We start from the raw sequence: 7,398 nt of genomic DNA on the forward strand, positions 1-7,398 counted from the left end.
ACCCTGATAGGATGTGGCGTCCTCTGAGGGGACACATCCTCACACCCTGTCCTGTTCTGCCAGGCCCTCGATGCACTCAGGCCCCCAATTCAAATTAGGGGCAGCATCCCAGAAGGGAAGGAACGTGTGCGAGGAGCAGGAGCCCTTGTGGAGCCCTGACTCTGATGATATCCCCTGTGTGCTACTGAGCAAGCCACGGCCACGGCCTCAGTTCTCGCCTCTGCCGAGTGGGTGCTTAGGCCACACCAGCGAGTGTCAAATGCTGGGCTGAGTTTGAGGCGGCCTCTTCTTTTTCTCTTTAATTTCTATATTTTTTGTTTGATTCTTTCTTATTACAAACAGCACATATTTCCATGAAAACTCAAACAGTACCAAAGTAGGTAATGTACTAATTGAAACGCAGCTCTTACTGAGAATCACTGCTAACTCACTACTAATTTTTTTGTGTGTGACTTTAAATTCTGATATAATTTCAAATTTATTAAAAAGAAGAATACTACGAAGACTCTGATATAGATCTTACTCAGATTTATCAATTGTTTACATTTTGTCATTTTTTTACTTTATTTCTCTATCTCTATCATGTGTGTGTGTGTGTGTGTGTGTGTGTGTGTACAATTTATTCCCTAACTATTTGAGAGTAAGTGGCAGACATATGCCCTTTTACTTCCAAATGTTTCAGAGTTATTTTCTAAGAAAGAGGACATTCTCTTACAATGTAAGGCATACATAACCCCTGCAGTTAACAAAATCAGGAAACTTAGCGTTGATACAATACTATTAACTAGCCCACAGTCCATGTTCAAAGTTAGTTGTGTCATGAACCTTTTCATAAGTTTCCAGCAAAAGTAGAAAAATATGAGTGATGGAGAGTTATGTTTTTTAAATCCAACATGTATTTAGCTTTAAGGATTGTGCTTGATTCTAAATCATGCTCTCCCCTGTCCTTTTCTTCTTATTGGTGTTAAGATGTCCCTCCCCCCTTTTTAAAAAATATATTTTTATTGATTTCAGAGAGGAAGGGAGAGGGAGAGAGAGGGATAGAAACATCAACTATTAGAGAGAATCATTGATCAGCTGCCTCCTACACACTCCCCGCTGGGGATCAAGCCCGCAACCCGGGCATGTGCCCTTGGCTGGAATCAGACCTGGGATCCTTCAGTCCGCAGGTCGACGCTCTATCTATTGAGCCAAATCAGCTACAGCAAGATGTCCCCTTTTAAGTGAAACAATGGTGAGTGTAGAAAGTGGTTTATTTGTTATTGATATTTTATTACTTGGCAAAGTGAAATGTGGGAGATTCTTTGTTAGTCCTTAAACTTCTTTTGCAGGGGTTCCAGGGTGAGGCTCCCACAGCACCAGTGTTCTCTGAGTCCAGGTGAGCCTGGTCACCAGAGACTTTCAAGAAGCCAATTTGAGAGCACAACTGCTCCTGATGCTGGGGTTGGGAATGGGCCCTACCCCCCCAGGAGCCATGACCTCTCCCTCAGCAGAGTGCACCTTCATCCTTTTCCTAGCTCCCCAGCATCTGTTTGGAGCATCCCTTACCTTGTCAGTCTCTCGGGGAGGCAGAGCCCTCCTCCCACCCTAGAAGCCAGACCTTACTTTCCCAGCCTCCTTTGCAGCTGCAGTGCCGGCATGTGATCTGGCTCAGTCAATCAGACACTCACCCAGGAATTCTGAATCTTAAGCAGGTGACGCAAAGAAGCAGAGGTGGGATGTATCTGACAGAATTGCTGCTGGAGCAGCAGGAAGAGTTTTCAGGGCCAGTTGCACTGTTGCCCTCCCTGGTCTGGCCCTGAGGAATGATTTGGGCTGGGGTTCTGGCTGCCGTCCAGTCCTCCCTGGTTCCTGAGCTTGGCTTTCCAGCCAGCCCGAGGAGTCCGTGAGCTTTCTGTTGCTTGCAACCAAGAATCCGGCCACATAAATCCAGAGAAGCCAGCCTCATGGGAGTGGAGAGGAGCTGGGGCCTGGAGTGCACACATTGGGCCTTGGTGAGCAGTGATTCTGTGGGGTGGGCAGCCACAGGGGAACCTAATGTCCTGACCTGGAATGTGGATGGGACACCTGTCTAGGTGCTAGGCGGGGCAGCCCAGACAGGAAGTGCTGTGGGGGAGGGGTAGGAAGGGTATGAGAGGAGAGAGGCTGGAGCCCGAGCATGGGGATGGGAGGAGGGAGATGAGCCCAAGAAAGGACCGGGTGGGGTGGGGCTTTGTAGGAGGAGACAGCCAAGCAGGGTGGCACAGTTCCATCTGCCCCCAAATATTTTTTGCCCCTTTTCTATCTGCCAGACAGGGTATGGCTAATACAACAGTCTGGGTTGGGTACTGTTATCCTTGTTTTATGTGTAAAGGAAGGGTGATACAAAGATGAAATAACTTGGACAAGATCAGGAAAGCAGAAAGGGCCAGGGACAGGGTTTAAGCCTGGTTTTGACTCCAACATTGATGCTCAGAAACCCAAACGCATGCTTGGATGAGGGACCAACATCCCTGACTCAATGCCTGAGTTTTTATACCCTTCCTGTGAGCACTTTAAGTAAAATATACTTCCTGTAAGTACTTAGTGAGGCGATTTAGTCAAGTAATAGAACATGGGTATTATTGTGTGACAGGGTAATGCCTGGGTCCTGGCTCGCTTTGGAAATACCAAGCCTCCACTCCCCTTCCCCAACCTGTGAAGAAGCTGGGTCCAAACAGATGCGCAGCAGCACACACAGTTGGCTGCCTGCCCAGTGGCCTTGCTCCCTCCTGCGACCCGCCCCTCAGCACCCAGGTGTTTGTCCTTCTCCCTCTGGGCTCAGCCTTCATACTGTGGCAGTAATGGTGGCAGCATGACCCTGGCTCGGGATAGATTCGGGCATGAGCTGTGGCTCAGTTCTGGCCAGTGGACAGTAAGGGACAGTCCCATGGGGACTTCTGTAAAACATTCTCCTTGATCTTAAAATGAGACACGAGTCGGAGTTGTTTCCTGTTTTTTTTGTTTTGTTTTTCATTCTGCTGCTATGGATATTGTTGGGTGACAATGTAATGTCTGGGGTGACGGCAGCCGTGTTATGACCGTGGGGCAAGCTAGCCAAGGACTAGGCAATGCGGAGAAGGGCAGAGGGAAAGGAAAAGAAGTGACCTGGGTCCTTGATGATGAAGTTGAGTTGCAGGATTAACCTCTGCTGAAGCTACCCTTCCCCTGGACGGCTTATTCTGTGAGATAATACATTTTCCTTATTGTCTAAGCCAATGGTCGGCAAACTGCGGCTCGAGAGCCACATGTGGCTCTTTGGCCCCTTGAGTGTGGCTCTTCCACAAAATACCACGTGTGGGCGTGCATACAGTGCGATCGAAACTTCGTGGCCCATGTGCGGAAGTCGGTATTTTGTGGAAGAGCCACACTCGAGGGGCCAAAGAGCCGCATGTGGCTCGTGAGCCGCAGTTTGCCGACCACTGGTCTAAGCCAATGGAATAGAAATTCTGTTTCTGGCTGCTGCAAACTGATGTATGAACCGTGGCACCAAAAGAATAAACTCCCAACGTACTCGTTTGATATGCTAATAGCTGACAGCAGAGAAAACCGCCATTGAGGAAAACCTGACTCCTTGACCAAGGGAGGCCCTAAGAATTCCTTTCTCTGCCGGTTCAGAGGGGAGGGAGCGCAGCAGTGTGAGGCCCTGCACCCTGCATCTTGTCCGGGCCTGCGGGAGGGCTCCTATCAGAAGAGAGGTCCACTCCTGGTCAGCTGAATTTCTGACACTCATTTCCTGTAGGGTCAGCAGAGGAAAGCAGCTTTATTTACTGAATCAGGATGGAAAACAGATGTCTAAGCACCCCGCTGAGCCCAGCCTCACCCTGCACAGAGGCCGGGCTTGTTCTCGGCCCTGACCTGCTCACCAACCCCCTGTTCCTCACATCGAATCCAGATGTGGCTTCTTCCAAGCTCTAATAATAATTTTGATTTGTTGTGGTTAAGTAACCTTTGCCCCCCCCCCCCCCCCCCCCAGCTCAACTGTAAACTCACCAACGCTCCAGGGAGAAGAATAGGAGTTACACTATGAAACATTTGTCAGGAAGCCCAGAGAAGACTGGACCTGAGGAGCAGATCAAAGTGGGTTCAACCGCAGCCTGGTCGCTCTCAACCATTGTCTCAGTCAGCAGCTGCTGTGTGAGAAGCCACCACACAGCTCAGTGGCTTAAGACAACAGCCCTTTGTTTGCTAATGGCTCTAAAATTTGAGCAGGGCTTGGCGGGAACGCGCATTTGTTCTCCACGTGGTTTTTGTGTTTTGTTAGTCAAGTCCATGGGACGATGGAGCCTGTGCAGGAGCAGAGGGGATATGTGCAGTATGGGTGCCCACCGTGTTCCTTGCTGCCTGTCCCTAGACACATAGTTCTTTTTTCTTTCAGACCTTCCTTACCTGCCAGCGAGCCAGAGGTGGAGAGCGCTGGCAGAATGTGTGCCTGTCAAGAGAAGCTCTTCCCACGAGTGGCCTGAGGTGATTTTCTGAAAAGCCACCGAGTATCCGAAGGTCACCTTCCTGAAGCAATGTGTGCTGTTCCATCATGACAAGGTGGCGTAGGTAGGCGTGCCCAGCCTTGGGGAGTTGTGTCATGCACAACGTCCTACGGTTGCTAAAGGGTGTCCCTCATCGGGATGGAAGGCTGTGGGGTCTAGGAAGGGGCCCGTGTGTGGCCTGCATGTGGCTGTGTCTGTGATGGGTCTTTCTCTGGGTCTCCTTATTTGTCACCCCATCTCCTTCTGTCCCTCCCCCACCTCCCATCTGCTAATGCTGTGCAGGCACATCTCTATCTTCTCTCAGGCCCAGGGAACCAACCATGTCTATGAGAGCATGTGTGTGACGTGTGTGAATGTGTGTGTGTGCATGTGTGTGTGCAAATGTGAGTGAACAGAGGTGTCCCTCCACCCATTCAGATGTGCTCCCATCCTAAAAGGCCCCTGTTTGGTCAGCCTCTTCCCTTTCCTGACCATCTACAGCCAATCTGTCAGCCCACACACTGTGCTAGCCCCCACCCTTTGGTGGTGATCCGACTGGTTTATCGGGGGGTCTGTCTCCTAGGATGTCAGCCCCCACAAACTCTTGCCCACAGCAGTCTTCAGCCCCTGCCCTGTCTGCTCTGTGCTCCCGCGGCACCCCTCGCCCACTCACAAACTGCGGACTGAACTCATTCCGTCTGCTGCGTCTCCTCCCTGAGCACAGTGGCCGCACGAGGGCTGGGATCGGTGTGTCCCTGAGGCTGCCCGACTGCCTGGGACTGTGTGGGGCCATTTGGATGCTCCGCAGGCATGTGTTTTGGTTGTTGTTTGGACTGTGGCTGAGAAAAGAGGGAATGCGGGAGAAATGGCTGCTTCTCCAAGGGTGGGGGCAGTTGTGGGACCTCAGGGCCTGTGGTCAGAGGGGCTGGACTCTGTTCCAGCTGCCCTGGGGAAGGGAGTCCAGTTCCCTCCTATGCCGCAGGCCCTCCTCCCCTGGGGGTGGCCAGGGTGGGAACCACACCCCACGCTGGCCCTGCATGTGCATGTTGGCACACACCTGCACAGCCTGCCTCTGGGGCCCCCTCCCACCATGCCCTGTGCACACGCTGCTGACGTGGCTGTGGTTTCCAGGCCCCAAAGGTGCAGCTCAGAGTCAGGGCATCCTGTTCTCTGCGGCTACAGCAGCAGGACGGTGGGTGGGGGACAGCGTCCCCTGCAAACACGCACACGCAGAGGCCCCTTTCCATCGCCTTCTGGATGCTCACACGCATGAACTCAGGCAGGCGGGCACCAGGCTGGCTGCTCTGAGGCCTCAGGCACGAGAGCTGTGCACCCATCTGTACAGGCCCCGCTTCGGGCAGAGAGAAGGGGCAGAGGAAGTGGCTGTGGGCTCCCTTCCCCACACCTGAGCTCACACCTTCAGTGCTTCACCCCGGAGCATGGCTACCAGCCTCGTTTCCCTCCTTTGGGTGAAGCGTTGCCCTCTTTTGCCTTCTCTGTCAAAACCACATCCCCACGGGAGGGGCCGGCATTCAGCCCTTGGCAGGGCGGAGCTGCCTCTGCCTCTGACAGGTCCAGCCCAAACCCCGGCCCAGCGCCTTCCCTGCACCAGGAATCCCCTCTTTTAGGAGGAGGCGAGTGTGGCCCCTGGAACCAGGCCTCCTGGGTTGAATGCGGGCTCTGCGTGACCTTAGGCAAGTCACTTAACCATTCTGTGCCCCAGTTTAGTGCGGATTAAATGGGTTCATATATGCAAAGCGCTTAGTGCAGCACCTGCTGTGCAGGCAGGTTGTCAATGAACAGTAGCTGTACTCAATAATAAAAAACAGTCAATAAATGTCACCATTGTTTCCTGCCTCAGAGCCAGGGGAGGCCTGAGCCATGGTCTGTCAGGGCTTGCAGCCCAGCTCCAGCCTCTGGGACTGAGCCTGCTGCATTCAGATACCTGGGGGCTTATTGGAGAGTCAGTGCCAGGCCGCCCGGGGATTCTCATGCAGCAGGAAGGTGGCAGGAGGGGGGACTCACACCCTAGCCTGTGGCCCTCTGCAGCCAGGTCCCCCCTCCCAGCCTCAGTCTGGTCCCCTCACCTGCACCCTCCCACTTCCTCCATCCTCTCCAGGTCCCCTCCGTCCTGCAAGGCTCCTCTCAGGCCACTCATCGCCTGCAGGAGGAATGTCTGTCAACCCTGCTGCCTGAGCTCCTACTTCTTGGAGCCTCAGTTTCCTCAAGAACAAGAAGGGGATCAAAACTCCTACATCATGGGATTGGGGTCAAGTGAAGTCCTGCACCCCTGAGTGCATGGCCACGGCAGCCAGTCCAGGCTGACTGCTGCCCTTGTATGCAGCCCCGCCTGGCGGGCCCAGTGGGGCCTAGGAACCCAGACTCACACAGGCCCCGGGGAAGCCTTGCTGACCAGGGTGGGCTGGGATGAACATGGCACCTCCCTGTCTTGAGCTCCGAGTTGAGCAGGGAACACATACACTGGAGCTTGAGGGTGGATGGCACTCACCCCAAACGGCCTGAATGAAGGAGGAAGGAAGAGGAGAGGAGCTGAGCACAACTTGGGCCCCAGAGGAAGTTGAAAGCTGGGCCACAGTGGTGTGACAGTTCAAGGGCCTACAGGGCAGTCCCCACCCCACCCTCACCTGCTTACGTCAGCTGCAGAGTGCATGACCCTTGCACAATCCCCATCTCCCAGGCCCTGCATCTGTAGAGGCCTGGTCCCAGCCCGGGGGCTCCCCCAACCCCATATTCTCTGCACATCTGGGCAGCCAGCACAGCTTTGTGCCTTCAGGTTGGCATTGCTCTCCCCAGGCTCATTGTATGAAAGGGGGCCAGTTAATAGCAGCTCTTTACCCCACCCCCTTCTCCTCACCTCTCCCAGCTGGGGCCCTAGAAGATATCTATGAAGCGC

Source organism: Myotis daubentonii, chromosome 12 (assembly GCF_963259705.1).
Source record: "Myotis daubentonii chromosome 12, mMyoDau2.1, whole genome shotgun sequence".
Taxonomy (NCBI): Eukaryota; Metazoa; Chordata; class Mammalia; order Chiroptera; family Vespertilionidae; genus Myotis; species Myotis daubentonii.